Below are 14,755 nucleotides of genomic sequence, written 5' to 3'. Positions count from 1 at the left end.
CTTGTCAGAGACTTGTCAGAGTGCAGCCACAACACAAAACTTTACAATACTTACGCAACAATTTATATAGACATGTGCAAGTAGTTTTCCACATTAATAAACGTGGGCCAATGGTGGGGTTTTCTCTGTAAATGCTATCCTCTATTGGAATTCTATTGGACTGCAGCACCGGCACTGTAACACGTTACAGAATAGATTTTGCTACAGAGTGCCCATTCTGTGCAAAAATGTTTTTCCAGTGAGTCGCTGCTTTCAAAATAGGCATGTAGGTTAAAAAAAAAATCTACTTTGGAAAACACTACCAAGGATTTTGTTAATTTTTTTCATGTCAGTGTTCCCTAAGAAGGTACTATGGCTGATCCTGTGATCGACTTATCAACCATTCATTCTGATGGGTAGCTCCCAGTGGCGTGAATACAGGCATATGTTTATTAGAATTGTTTGTACAGAACTTTACCAATAAATTTTACTTAACTTTATTTAAATGAAGCTTTGCAGACATCACCAGAGCCTCTCTGGCTGTAACATACACCCATGCACCTATGACTTACTGCTACCTCCCCCCTTTATAGAGCTTCTAAATGATCTGACACCTCAAGGAGCTTCTGCCCATCTTGATAGAAAACGACATTTAGCAGAAATTTTACAGTAAAAAACAGATTAAGAGCTAAGGTGGCATCATCCTCATTATAATAAGAAGCATTGTTTTCCTGATAACAAATATTACAAATGTGTTATGTTCAATAAGCTGAGTTAAAAGAAATATATATTTCAAAGTAATATTGATTAATGCAAAGTCTATTAAAAAGTTATCTACCATTTAACATGCAAAAGGATCTGTATAATATCCTGGGCTGCAGTATAATTTTCTTGAATATAAGATGTTCCATGAACTTTGCATCTGTCATCATGATCAATTACAGTAGATATAATATATTTTGTCTTGCATTTTGAGTCTGTTTTTTTGTTTATTGTTGTGTTTTGCTAACTGGTGCAATTTTTGCCGCAACCTATATCAAACTTTTGCTTACATCTGAGGAGGAACTGGAATGTGTTTGGTGAAAATAGGTAATGCATCATGCGCCAACAGCCAGCAGGTGCAGATCAAAAATGAATCAGGTGCAAAGCAGTAAAAATCATTGGGCCACGAGATTCAGATCATGCATGCAAAATTAACAAAATAAAATGCGCATTTCCAAAAAAAAAACCCAAGAAAAGTAAAACCACAAAAGGTACATTTACCCCTAGATATCAATACAGAGACTCAACTCAAAAATGACAGAGCTTGAGGTTTAGTTTTGTAAGGAATCTTGTTGTGGGGTTTTCCCAGAATCAGACAGGAAGCTTTTTAGATGAGTCTAAAGAATCGAGAAATGCACACACATGCAGAGGGTTGCACAAGTATTCATTCCCCCTATTTTCAAACTTTACAGTCACAAATATAAAATGTATTATTTTGATATGTTATGGGTTTGACAGCCACAATCAACTATTTGTGAAGTGCAAAAAAATACATGCTTTTACAAATTTTATCAAAGAAACTGAAAAGTGTGACGTTCAGCATCCCAAAAGTCGAAGACAGCTGCAAGTCTGTTGGGGCATGTCTCTATCAGCTCTGTACCTCTGGAGGCTGGAATATCTGCCCATACTTCTATGCAGCATAGTCAGATTGGTTGGAGAATGTTTGTGAACAGTATTTATCAAATCCAGCCACTAATCCTCCGCGTTTTCCTGACGTGTTACCCGAATATTTCTGATTTGCGCCGATTGTACCTGAATTGCCCTGGGATTTTGGCGCACGCGACCAGATTGTGGCGCATCGGCGCCAGCCTGTGAGCGGCGGAAATCGCGGGGCGTGGCCGAACGAAAACCCGACGTATTCAGAAAAACCGCCGCATTTAAGAACGGAAAATGTGTCGCTCGGGACGCGCTTACCTTCACTCAGCCCAAGCCGGTGAACTCCAGTGCGTTCAGATTCTTTTCAGCGCAGCAGCGCCACCTGGTGGACGGCGGAGGAACTACCTTATTAAATCCCGTCCGGACCCGAATCCAGCGCAGAGAACGCGCTGCTGCATCACGAATGGACCGGGTAAGTAAATCTGCCCCATTGTGTGTCTCTGGCATATTTTATGTTTTTAACCATTCCATCGTTTATTTGGCTGTATGTTTCGGGTCATTGAAAGATGAATCGATTCCACAGTCTTAGATCTTTTATATCCAGTAACAGGTTTTCTTCGAGGATTGCACTACATACAGCTTCATCCATCAACTTTGATAAGCTTCCCAGTCCATGCTGAAGCAAAGCATCCACGCAGCATGATGCTGCCACCCTCTTACTCTACATAATGCATTTAGGCAAGAACGTTCCATTTTCTTTCATGCGCTTGCTGTGTTCCCAATGGCTTGCTTTCAAATATGTCTTCTTGTACTTTTCCATAAAGGCTAGATTTGCGGAGTACAGAACAAATAGGACTGAGAGACTTAAAGATACTTTATTCTTGTCTCACTGTCTGTCAATCTCAGACAATAATGCATTAGAGCTAAAATATATGTAATATTTAACATAGCACATATTGGGGCATATTTACCAGGACCTCTGTGCCACAATCGCATGAACGGGATTGAAGGTAGTGGCCGGCGTGGGGCGTTGCCTGACATAAATAAACACTGCGCGGCAGCCTACTGGATTCATCAAGAGGCGGAAGCCTGTTGATGTATGCCACTGCAAAAATGCAGCGGCGGAATATCATACGCCGATACACGAGTGCCGGCGTATGGTAAATATCCCCCATTAAATCTAACACACTCTACCTTAATAAATGCAAACAGTATATAACAGCTGTTTTTCACAGCTGTAGTAGTATCATTCTCTTGAAATAATGCAAACCGCATTGTTTGTGAACCCATAGCGTGGGAAGCACAAATTTTTACAAGAAAATAAACTAATACCAACTGAATCATTAACAGCTGTGAAACAAGGTTAACATTCATATCATGTATGAATTATGTGAGTTACAGACTTAGCTTGTATTCTTTGCAATAATTTCAGGACTGCATTGGCCACCATATAAATTATTGTTGTTATAGTCTTTGTTCTTATGTCCAGGTTAGTGAGAAACACCCTTGTGCTGAATATTATATAGTGTATATATTAACAGCTTTTCTATTGCTTGTCTTATACTTGTGCTACCTATCAGGAGTTGGCAAATGTCAGCAGGTTTCTGACTATTCCTGTTCTGTTTTATGTGGTCACTGCTGGTATGCTGTCTAGCACTAGAAACCACATATATTTTGCATACTTCTTATACCAAAATACTAGACTTAATGTATATATTTTAACATGGAACCAGACTTCATAAAGCTAACTAATGTTTGAGAGAAAATTTCCTTTGAATAGAATTGCCTCTAACCCTTGCTGACTTTTTGTACTGGGTCTCTGGTTGTCAAAGACACCAGGAGTCCCTAGGGAGGAGGGAAATGCGGGTTATTACCGCTTCTCCCTTCTCCGCTCATCACTGCATCCCGCTGAAGTAGCGCAATGCACGGAGGAGCAGAGCCACCGCCGCCGGCTCAATAGACTCTTAACTTTTAGTTAATCAAAGCTGCTGGGTCTAAAAGTAAATAAAATCTGTGAACTTTTATAACCTCATGGGGGACATATATAGTAAAAACACACACACAAAAATATGAATAAATATTCATAAAATACATTTGCATTTCCCCAAATAACCTCCCCTACACTACAAAAAAACCTGCCATAGTCTCCCCATTTGCGCAAGACTATACATATTATAGACCAAAAGAAAATAGGGAATTCATTAACCCCTAGGGGACACAGCCTATTTTGGCCTTAAGGACGCGGCCCCATTCTTCAAATCTGACCTGTGTCACTATAAGTGGTTATAGTTTTGGAACGCTATGAGATATCCAGGGGATTTTGAGATTGTTTTCTCGTGACACATTGTACTTCAAATTAGTTTAAAAATTTGGATGATATCTTTTGTGTTTAGTTATGAAAAAAAACTAAATTTGGCAAAAATTTGGAAAAATTCTTTATTTTCAACGTTCTAAATTCTCTACTTTTGATGCAGATAGTCATAGCTCCCAAATAAATTCATAACTTACATTTCCCAAATGTCTGCTTTATGTTGGCATGGTTTTTTAAGATTCCACATATTTTACTAGAATGTTATGAGGCTCAGAATTTAGGTATCATTTTTCAAATTTTTTGTAAAATCACCAAAACCTGTATTTAGATGGACCTGCTCAACTTCTAATTGACACTGAGAGGCCTAAATAATAGCGAGACTCATAAATTACCCCATTATGGAAACTACACCCCTCAACGTATGAAAAACCACTTTTAAGAAGTTTGTTAACGCTTTACGTGTTTTATAGGGGTTAAAACAAAATGGAGGTGCAGTCTGCAAATTGTAATATTTTTTCACAGTACACTCATTTTGGGTGGAAAATTAAACATTTACAATGGATAAAATGAATAAAGGCTCCACAAAGTTTGTTACCCAATTTCTCCCGAGTACACGGATACTCTATATGTGGTGGTAACCTGCTGTATGGGCGCACGGCCGGGCATAGAAGGGAAGGAGGCGCCATCCAGATCAGATTTGCTATGTCACATTGTACAGGCTATAATTTTTTTCTTTTTTTAATGTGGACCAATAGGGGCTTATTTCTTTTGCCACATGAGATGCACTTTTCTGGTACGTAATTTGGGGGAATCTATAGGCTAATTGGTGAGATTTTATTAACTCTTTGTTGGTGGAGGAAATGAAAATCATCACTTTTCAGGAAGATTTTTATGGGGTTTTTTTTTGGCTGTTTACCATACCATAAAAATAGTATATTATTTTTATTCTATGGGTCGCCACGATTACAAAAAGACCTCATTTATATAGATTTTTTATTTTTTTCCCATTTTTAGTGCATAAAAAGTAATTTGGCAAAAATGTTGTTACTTTTAGCATCACCGTCTTTCATATGCATAACTTTTTTATTTTTCGCCTCACAAATCTGTTTAAGGGCTTATTTTTTGCGAGAAGGATTGTTCTTTTTAGTGGTCTTATTTTAGAGTGCATAACATTTTTTAAATCCCTTTTTAGAGCATTTTTATAGGGTATTAATTGAAAATGATCTTTTTTCTGGAGCTTTTTTTTGTTTTGTTTTTTACGGGGTTAACTTTGCGGATCTAATAACGATTCTGTTTTATTATGCAGATTGTTACGGACGCAGGGATACCAAATATGTGGGGGTTTTGTGTATTTTATTCAATTGTACTGAATAAAAACTAATTTGGAGAAAATCTTATTCATTTTAGCATCACCATCTTTTTATATGCATAACTTTTTTATTTTTTGGCAGATAAATCTTGTTAGGGGCTTATTTTTTGCGAGAACAGTTGTTCTTTTTAGTGGGCTTATTTTGGAGTGCATAACATTTTTTAAATCACTTTTTAGAGCATTTTTTATAGGGTATTAATTAAAAATTATCTTTTTTTGGAATGTTTTTTGCGTTTTTTTCCTCCGGCGTTTACCGTGCGGGTCCAGTAACAATTCTGTTTTATTATGCAGATTGTTACGGACGCGGCAATACCAAATATGCGGTTTTTTTGTGTGTTTTTATGTTTTTTATACTTTATTAAGTTTTTTTATGGGAAAGTGACATTTTAGGGGCTTATATTTTTATGTATTTATTTTTTATTTATTCTAATGTGTTAACTTTAGTGTTTTTGACTTTTTTTTAATTATACATACTTGAACTTAAACCAGTGATGCTCTGATCACTGGTTTAAGTTCAATACACTGCTCTACAATACTATTTTATTGTAGAGCAGTGTAAACTGTCTGAGCAAGCTTGCGCATGCTCAGACAGTTTACAGCCAGACCCGGAAGGGGTCTGGCTGCCATGGAGACCGGGCAGCTCCGGGGCACATGCCAGTCCTCGGAGCTGCCCAGAAGTGGATCGGATCCCCCGGTAAGCGGCACGGGGGATCCGATCCACAGCTCAAACACACTTACACGCCGCAGTCATGTTTGACCGCGGCGTGTAAGGGGTTAACACCCGCGATCGGAGCCGGCTCCGATCGCGGGTGTTAGCGCAGGCTGTCAGCTGTACTAGACAGCTGACAGCCGCTGCTTCTGGTACCGGCTCCGTTCGTGAGCCGGTGCCAGAAGCAGGACGTTATAGAACGTCCCCGTGCGCTAAGCATCTAGCCCCGGGGACGTACTATAACGTCCTGGTGCGCCTAGGGGTTAATAATGTTCATTTTGAGTTGATTTGAAAATAAAAAAAAAATTGTGCTTTACATTACAAAATAAGCCTTTTTTCCACTTTAATCCCAAGTAAAAATAAAAATAAAAAAAAAAGTTTAAACTTTTATTATGTTTTAACTAGCTCTATGTGTCACATGAAAAACACTGGAAAAAAAAATAAGGTAACACACACACAAAAAAAAAGTAATTGACCTTAAAGGGGTATTCCAGGAATCAGCATAATTCATATACAAATGGGTCCTTAAAATATAAGCTAATGTGTAATTAGTTGTTATTTAAAATTTTGCTCCCCTTAGCAGAAAATGCTGATGACATAGACTGTAATGAAGAATTAAAATGCTACTGGCCCTTTAATCAGTCCGTTAATTTCCTCCGCGCGGTCCGTTGCAGAACAGAAGATGGCCGCTGCTCACATGTCTACATCACATGTCCTGCACCTGCCTGGGCAGGTCATGTGATCACCACTCTTTTGGCTGTAGTCGGTTGGTTGCAGTGCATCCACTATGGCCAGTGTTGTAGTGATGGCAGTTACACATTATTACTATGGTAACAAAGCAAGAAAACATGTTAGATCATCACTGGGAGCAGAGCACAAGAGGCAGAAGGAGTTGCTGAGAACTAAAGGATCATGGGACTTGTATTTTCCAGTGGGGGCCATCTTAGTGATAACTCCACCTACTTTAAAGAGGCCATAAATTTTGTAAATCATAAAATCAAATTATTTAAGCTCCATTTTGTGACTAATGACATTGAGTATTGTTGTATTAATTTATTTATATCATCATGGGTTTTTGTGTCAGACGTTCATATTCCCGGAATACCCCTTTAAGCCTTTTTTTTTCTTGTTTGAATACTTACCACTTGGTCGGCTTATTGTTGAATTTGCATACAATTGCGTTCTATATCCCACATACCAAGCTGGCTAGACGTCGTATTACAGGAATTGGGGTATCGACGCTTGCGCAATAGAAGAATTGAACTTGGCAGGTTAAGAATCTAAGTACTAACGCATGCGCACTACTCACCAGCGTGTGCAGCCCTGTCTCTTTCCGTGCGATCTTAAGATTTCTTAGCACTTCCAGCTCAACAGCCGCATAACGTGGATGGTTGCTCAGGTGTGGGTTGTTCGGTGATTGGGGACCCCCACTGCATGTATGTATAAAAGCCCATTGACTCATACTTACTTATTTTTTCCCTGATGAAGTCACCTTGAGTGACATAATGCGTGGGGTGGACACTTGTACCCCCTGGCTGTGTTAGGTGTTTTGTCCCTCGTGAATTCCTTTGTCTGCTTATAGGCTTACCAATCCTGTAAACCATACATCTGACAGGTTGTATACAGTCATGGCCAAAAGTTTTGAGAATGACACTAATATTATATTTTCACATGATCTGTTGCCCTCTGGTTTTTATGTGTGTTTGTCAGATGTTTTTATCACATACAAAAATACAAATGCAATCATATTATGAGTAACAAAAGCTTTTATTGACAGAATGAGTAAATTCAGCAAGTCAATATTTGCTGTGTCGACCCTTCTTCTTCAGGAGCTCTGCAACTCTCCCTGGCAGCTCTCAATCAACTTCTGGACCAAATCCTGACTGATAGCAGTCCATTCTTGCACAATCAATGCTTGCATTTTGTTGTTTTTTGTTTGTCCACCCGTCTCTTGATGATTGACCACAAGTTCTCAACGGGATTAAGATCTGGGCAGTTTCCAGGCCTTGGCCCCAAATCTCTATGTTTTGTTCCCTGAGCCATTTAGTTATCACCTTTGCTTTATGGCAAGGTGTTCCATCATGCTGGAAAAGGCATGGTTGATCATCAAACTGCTCTTGGACGGTTGGGAGAAGTTGCTCTTAGAGGATATTCTGGTACCATTCTTTATTCATGGATGTGTTTTTAGGCAAGACTGTGAGAGAGCCGATTCTCTTGGATGAGAAGCAACTCCACGTGAATGGTTGCAGGATGCTTTACAGTTGGCATGAGACAAGACTGGTGGTATCACTCACCTTGTCCAAGCAACTGTTTTCCAGATGTTCCAAACATAGGGGATTCATCATAGAAAATCACTTTACCCCAGTCCTCAGCACTCCACTCCCTTTTGCAGAATATCAGTCTGTCCCTGATGTTTTTTCTGGAGAAAAGTGGCTTCTTTGCTGCCCTCCTTGACATCAGGCCTTGCTCCAAGAGTCTCCGCCTCACACCTTTAAGAGACTGTGTTTATGGGATACATAGCTTAACAATAGGGCTCACAGTTGCAACCATCTCCCTAAGCTGGGGAAAAGGGCCTTATAAGCACCCTCTTACCATGCCGACATTCACCCTAAATGTACCATGGATGCTTAAAGGAAATCTGCCATTAAAATCAAACAAGATAAACCAAAGGCACATAAACTGTTGTATTCTTTATATATTTGTCTTCTTACTTGTAAAATCAACTACTAAAATTATTCTAATGGTCCAGAAGTGCTTGGGGGCGTTACAGGAACCCCTTCTTACTGTAGCTTTACAGACACTGTGCTGAGTACATGGAACTGCCATGGGAGTAGAGTGAGAAGAGCTCAATGCACCATGTACAAGTGATACCAGAGCACAGGGGGTTTCTGGTAATGTTCCCCAGAGCCCTTTGGCTCATTACCATAATTTTAAAAGTCTATTTTATAAGGAACGTGGCCATGGCTAACAAATATAAGAAGATTACCACAGTCACAGGGACACATTACTTACCTGTCTGATGAAGTTCACAGAAAGTGCATTGTCTGAGGAGAATGCACTCTGCTGCGATTCATTAAGATCATGCGCCGATATTGTGCATGTATCGCTTCCCCAGTCAGGTCCAACTGAGTTCACTTTCTTCTTTTTGGCATGTAAGTGCATTGTCTTGCGACACAATGTGAAAGTTATATCCCGGGCTCAGTCCAAATCAGTCGGCACGCCCCCCCCCCCCATTTGTGCCGCATGAAAACCAGTGCAGCTGCGGCAAAAAACGATTGCGGACACCTGTTAAATACCTGTCCAAGCTGTGCAATACCTGAAATCAGCGAAGAGTCAGACGAAAGTGCGATCCGGGACCCTTAGTAAATAAGCCCCACAGTGTCCAGATCTATAAGTAAGTGTTCATGGTTTATACTTGACCTTGATGGAAATTTTCTTTAAACATATCCAGTGGATTCCTGCTGCTTTACATAGCATTAAGCTGCCAGCAGTGTCTGTGATTAGAGATTTCTTCAATCACATACACTTAACCTCTTAGATTCACCCACTGGTTCTAAGGGGTCACTGTCACAGCAGAGGTTTTCTTCTGTGACTGAATACCCAAGATCACAGGAACTCCTGTGTAACAAAAATTTCATGGGGCCCACTCCCAAGCTGTTGTCTCTATCTATATCTCTTCGACACAGATAGAGTTGAATGCAGTGCCTAGCGCTACGCTGTAGGTGTAGGTGTAATGAGAAATTGATTTAGGTAGTGCAAGGATGAAAAGTAAATGCTGGCCATGCCGATTTTTGCTGTTTAGTGACTAGAAATCGATGAGTTTTGTTTTTAAAAATGTTCTTTTCAGGCAGTATTATTATCTGCTCTCTACAGTAATACATATGCGCTGGCTATGTATTACTATGTAACTTCCCTGATTTGTGAGATGAACGGGTCTGTTGAAATTTTGGTTTGGTGCGTTCGTCTACATTTCGCAACAGAATTCAGTTTGGCAACAGGACTTTGGGCAAAACTTTGAGCCAAACACAAACCCTCTTGAAGTCAACAAGGACCTGTAATTTAAGACCCAAAAATGGGTTTATCATGGGCTAGTAAGGGCTAGAGGGCTGAACACCGTGCAGTTGACCTGCCCACAATGGGCTAGGGAAAGTACTTGAAATAATAACATAACATTAAAAAAACAAAACAATAATAATATTAAAATGCTTTTAATGTTACCTGTCAATGGCCATTCAAAGGTGAAGGTGACTCACATGGCTAATGAGTATCTGATAACAAATCTCCTGGTAATGGGTGTTCCTCCCATTCAATTTCTGGGTTGGTAAACTGGACATGTGGTCAGAGCTTGCCCTCTATACCTTAGAAATGCTGGCCTACCCTGTGGCAGGTGTCCCATTAGAGCGTGTGTTAAGCACTACTGGAGGTTCCATCATGGGCAAAATGATCTGCCTATACCCTCCAATTTGGACATTCTAACATTCATTAAGATGAGCCAGGGGTGGATTCCATGGGATTTGGCTGTGCCAGCACCTGAGTGAGTGGTAAATATGTTGAATACCTCCTCTTCACCTCTTCCACTTACACCAGCACACCCACCTCTAACTCCTCCTCTTCCACCAGGACCTCTGGCGCTTGTATAAAATTATAATTTGATTTTTAATTTTCTTATGTCTTTATTTTACATTTTATATTAATTATATATTAATTACTTTACACAATTCATTTTGTGTAGAGCAATTTCGCTGTTTATTGATGAGCGGACCAAAAATGCATCTGGATATGCTTTACATCTTTTATGGCAGTTAGAGAAAGGGCCATTTCCCTTTATCTATTTTATGGCAGTAACCGAATACATACCCGAATCTCAAACAGCAGCACTAGTTCAGACTCCAGAAGACCCTGCCAAATGCAGTACAGATCCAAATTGTGCGCTTCTGGTTCATTCATCCTACCCAGGGCTGCCATTAGGAATTTTGGGGCCCCTGACTGGGGCCCCCCACCCGTGTCCATTCCCATATTGATACATGACATTATACACAATTTATTTTTTGACCAAAACATTTTTTAACAATGACAAGCTAGGCAGGACCCTACTCTACTACACGTGCCCACTCAGTATATAGATAGCCCCTTCACGTGCCCACGCAGCATATAGCTAAACCCTAAACATGCCCACTCAGTATATAGACAAACCCTGCACACGCCCACTCAGTATATAGATAGCCCCTGCATGTGCCCACTCAGTATATAGATAGTGCCTGCACATGCCCACTCAGTATATAAAAGCCTTTGCACGTGCCCACTCAGTATATAGATAGCCCCTGCATGTGCCCACTCAGTATATAGACAGCCCCTGCATGTGCCCACTCAGTATATAGACAGCCCCACTAGTCCACAGTCAGCCCCCCCAGTTCACAGAAGATGCCCCCTTTAATGAAATGTCCAACAAGGCAACAGTGACTCAAATCGCCACCCGTTACAGCCGAGGTAGGCAGAAGAGCATCTCTGAACGCACAGTGTGTCGAACTTTGAGGCAGATGGGCTACAGCAGCAGAAGACCACACCAGGTGCCACTGCTTTCAGCTAAGAACAGGAAACTAAGGCTACAATTTGCACAAGCTCATCGAAATTGGACATTGGAAGATTGGAAAAATGTTGCCTGGTCTGATGAGTCTCGATTTCTGCTGCGACATTCGGATGGTAGGGTCAGAATTTGGCGTCAACAACATGAAAGCATGGATCCATCCTGCCTTGTATCAACGGTTCAGGCTGGTGGTGGTGGTGTCATGGTGTGGGGAATATTTTCTTGGCACTCTTTGGGCCCCTTGGTACCAATTGAGCATCGTTGCAACGCCACAGCCTACCTGAGTATTGTTGCTGACCATGTCCATCCCTTTATGACCACAATGTACCCAACATCTGATGGCTACTTTCAGCAGGATAATGCGCCATGTCATAAAGCTGGAATCATCTCAGACTGGTTTCTTGAACATGACAATGAGTTCACTGTACTCAAATGGCCTCCACAGTCACCAGATCTCAATCCAATAGAGCATCTTTGGGATGTGGTGGAACGGGAGATTCGCATCATGGATGTGCAGCCGACAAATCTGCAACAACTGTGTGATGCCATCATGTCAATATGGACCAAAATCTCTGAGGGATGCTTCCAGCACCTTGTTGAATCTATGCCACGAAGAATTGAGGCAGTTCTGCAGGCAAAAAGCATGGTGTACCTAATAAAGTGGCCGGTGAGTGTATATGCTGCTCACATTTATTTTATTACTGGCTAGCAAAGTGCTTGCACCAAATTCATTATTTGCAGTGACTAGTTTTTACAATAGGACTGAATTCATGATTTGTGACTTTCTGTTTAGGCGCAAGTTTTGGCACAAATATATGCAGTCCCCACCATTGTCTATGTGCTACGACTCATGATGTTTTTTTACAACTTTTTATGTCTCTGATGGAAACAACCCATAAAGAAAAAAACACTGCCAACAGTGGCCTAGGTCACTATAATGAGCAGCTAGGCTCTAAAGACATACATAGAACTGGCGCAAGGAGCCTGCCTAATGATAAATTACCCCCACTGGGGTTTATTCTTTATTAGTTTTATCTGGCTATTTCAGCATTAAAAAGTCTCAAAATAGTTGCAATGAGGTTTTTTGGGACTTTTTACTGCCACTTCATTAATCTAGAGTAAATGTAGAACTACTGCTAGTGCAACGTGGTGTAAAGCCAGATTCACGACATAGGACTTTTGCAAAAAGTCACTCTAATACCCTGCTGTTTTTTTGGGACGTTTTGAGTAAAAAACCCAGACAGCAATTAGAGTGTAAGCACATTTATTACAGGGCAAAAAGCCACTTTAACCCCTTAACGACCTGGCCCTTTTTTGTTTTTGCATTTTCATTTTTCACTGTGCACCCCAACTTACTCTGCGCCCCAGTATACTTTATTCTTTCGGTTGGTGCGATCACAGAGATTTGTATATGTTTTATAATGCTTTCATGCATTTACAAAAATTAAAATCTCTTATTATTTTGCCATCTTCTGGTGCTAAGACTTTTTCATACTTCAGTGTACAGAGCTGTGAGTGTTGTTATGCAACTTTTGCATTTTGAACTCTTCTAATTTTACGACTGTACAACCTTTTGATCACTTTTTATTACATTTTTTATATTTTTTAAAATGGCAAAAAAGTGGCATTTTCGACTTTGGGCGCTATTTTTCGTTACGGGGTTAAATACAGGGAAAAAACGTTATTATATTTTGATAGATTGGACCTTTATGGACATGGTAAAACCTAATGGGGGGATTTATAAACGCACTTGCGCCACAATTCAGGGGGTTTTGTGCCAAAAACACTGTCTAAAATGCCGTGCACCACAATTATCAAGGCTTTTAGAACTTTCTTTGGCACTTTCCCGACTTGTTGGAGATGGGCGTGACCTCGCTCCTATATGCCAATAACATACTGGATGCATAGTTTTCCTTTTTCCATCTAGGAAAAACACTTTTTGTATATGCCATTACCAGCAAAAAGCTTCCAACTAATAACATACATACCGTATATTCCGGCGTTTAAGACGACTTTTGAAGACAGAAAAATCTTCTGTCTTCTCTGGGGTCGTCTTATACGTCGGTAATCGTCTTATACGGCGGCGGTCGGGTCACGCTGCATGGAGAGGGCTCATGGGCTAAGCCCTCTCCATAGCCGGTAAGTCTTTGCTGCATATTGCTGCACCGATCACGGGTGTTTTCACAGCGTTGGCTGCCGGCAAAGCTGCCGGCAGCCTCAAACAGTGGCGTACCGATCGCGGTACCGAGGCCCGCACCTGACCCCTGTGCTGCGCTGATAACTCGGCGCAGCACAGCGGGCAGATGTTTTGAATTGTGACAGCCGCGGGCCTTTCCCTTACAGCGCACGGACTGTTCTGCATCTGGTCCGTGCGCTGGATCAGGAGGGCCCGGAGCTGTCACAAATTAAAATTTGAACGGCCCCCCGATCCGCCCCCGTCCCACCCACCTTCCCACCCATCTCATCCATCGACGCCGGCACAGGCTTAATGACGCGCCTGCCTGCGCCGGGTCTGCTGAGGTCTATGACCCGGCACCTGACCTGCCAGACGCGTCATCAGCCGTCGCCTGCGCCGATCTTTAGAAGAGAGGGCGTGAAGAGGAGCGGAATAACTAGGTAAGTTTTATTTTTCATTTTGCTTAAATCTATGGGGCCCTGTTTCTATTTGGGGGGGGGGGAGGCATAGGTGAAAGTTAGGAAATGGCTATTTGGGGGGGGGGATATTACCTATGGGGGACATTAATCACGGCTACTGGTGGGGGGGACATTAATCACGGCTACTGCTGGGGGTGGGGACATTGATTATAGCTACTGCTGGGGGTGGGGACATTAATTATGGCTACTGGTGAGGGGGGGACATTAATTATGGATACTGGTGAGGGGGGGACATTAATTATGGCTACTGGTGGGTGGGGGCATTAATTATGGCTACTGGTAGATGGGGGACATTAATTATGGCTACTGGTGAGGAGGTGTTCAATGTTTTTATGCATACCGATGGTAATGTTGTTGTTGTATGCCTTATGTTTATGAGCAACAGTTTTCCTGCTATATACCTGCATGTCATAAGAATTTAAATTAAAAAAAGGACCATGTTAAATTCAAATCTGTTTTTTTTTAAATTTTTACCGGTGTTTTGTATGCGTTGGAAAAGGGGTAGTCTTA

Source organism: Engystomops pustulosus, chromosome 2 (genome assembly GCF_040894005.1).
Source record: "Engystomops pustulosus chromosome 2, aEngPut4.maternal, whole genome shotgun sequence".
NCBI classification, from domain to species: Eukaryota; Metazoa; Chordata; class Amphibia; order Anura; family Leptodactylidae; genus Engystomops; species Engystomops pustulosus.
The sequence above is the reverse complement of the archived record's forward strand: the minus strand, read 5'-3'. Positions refer to the sequence as shown.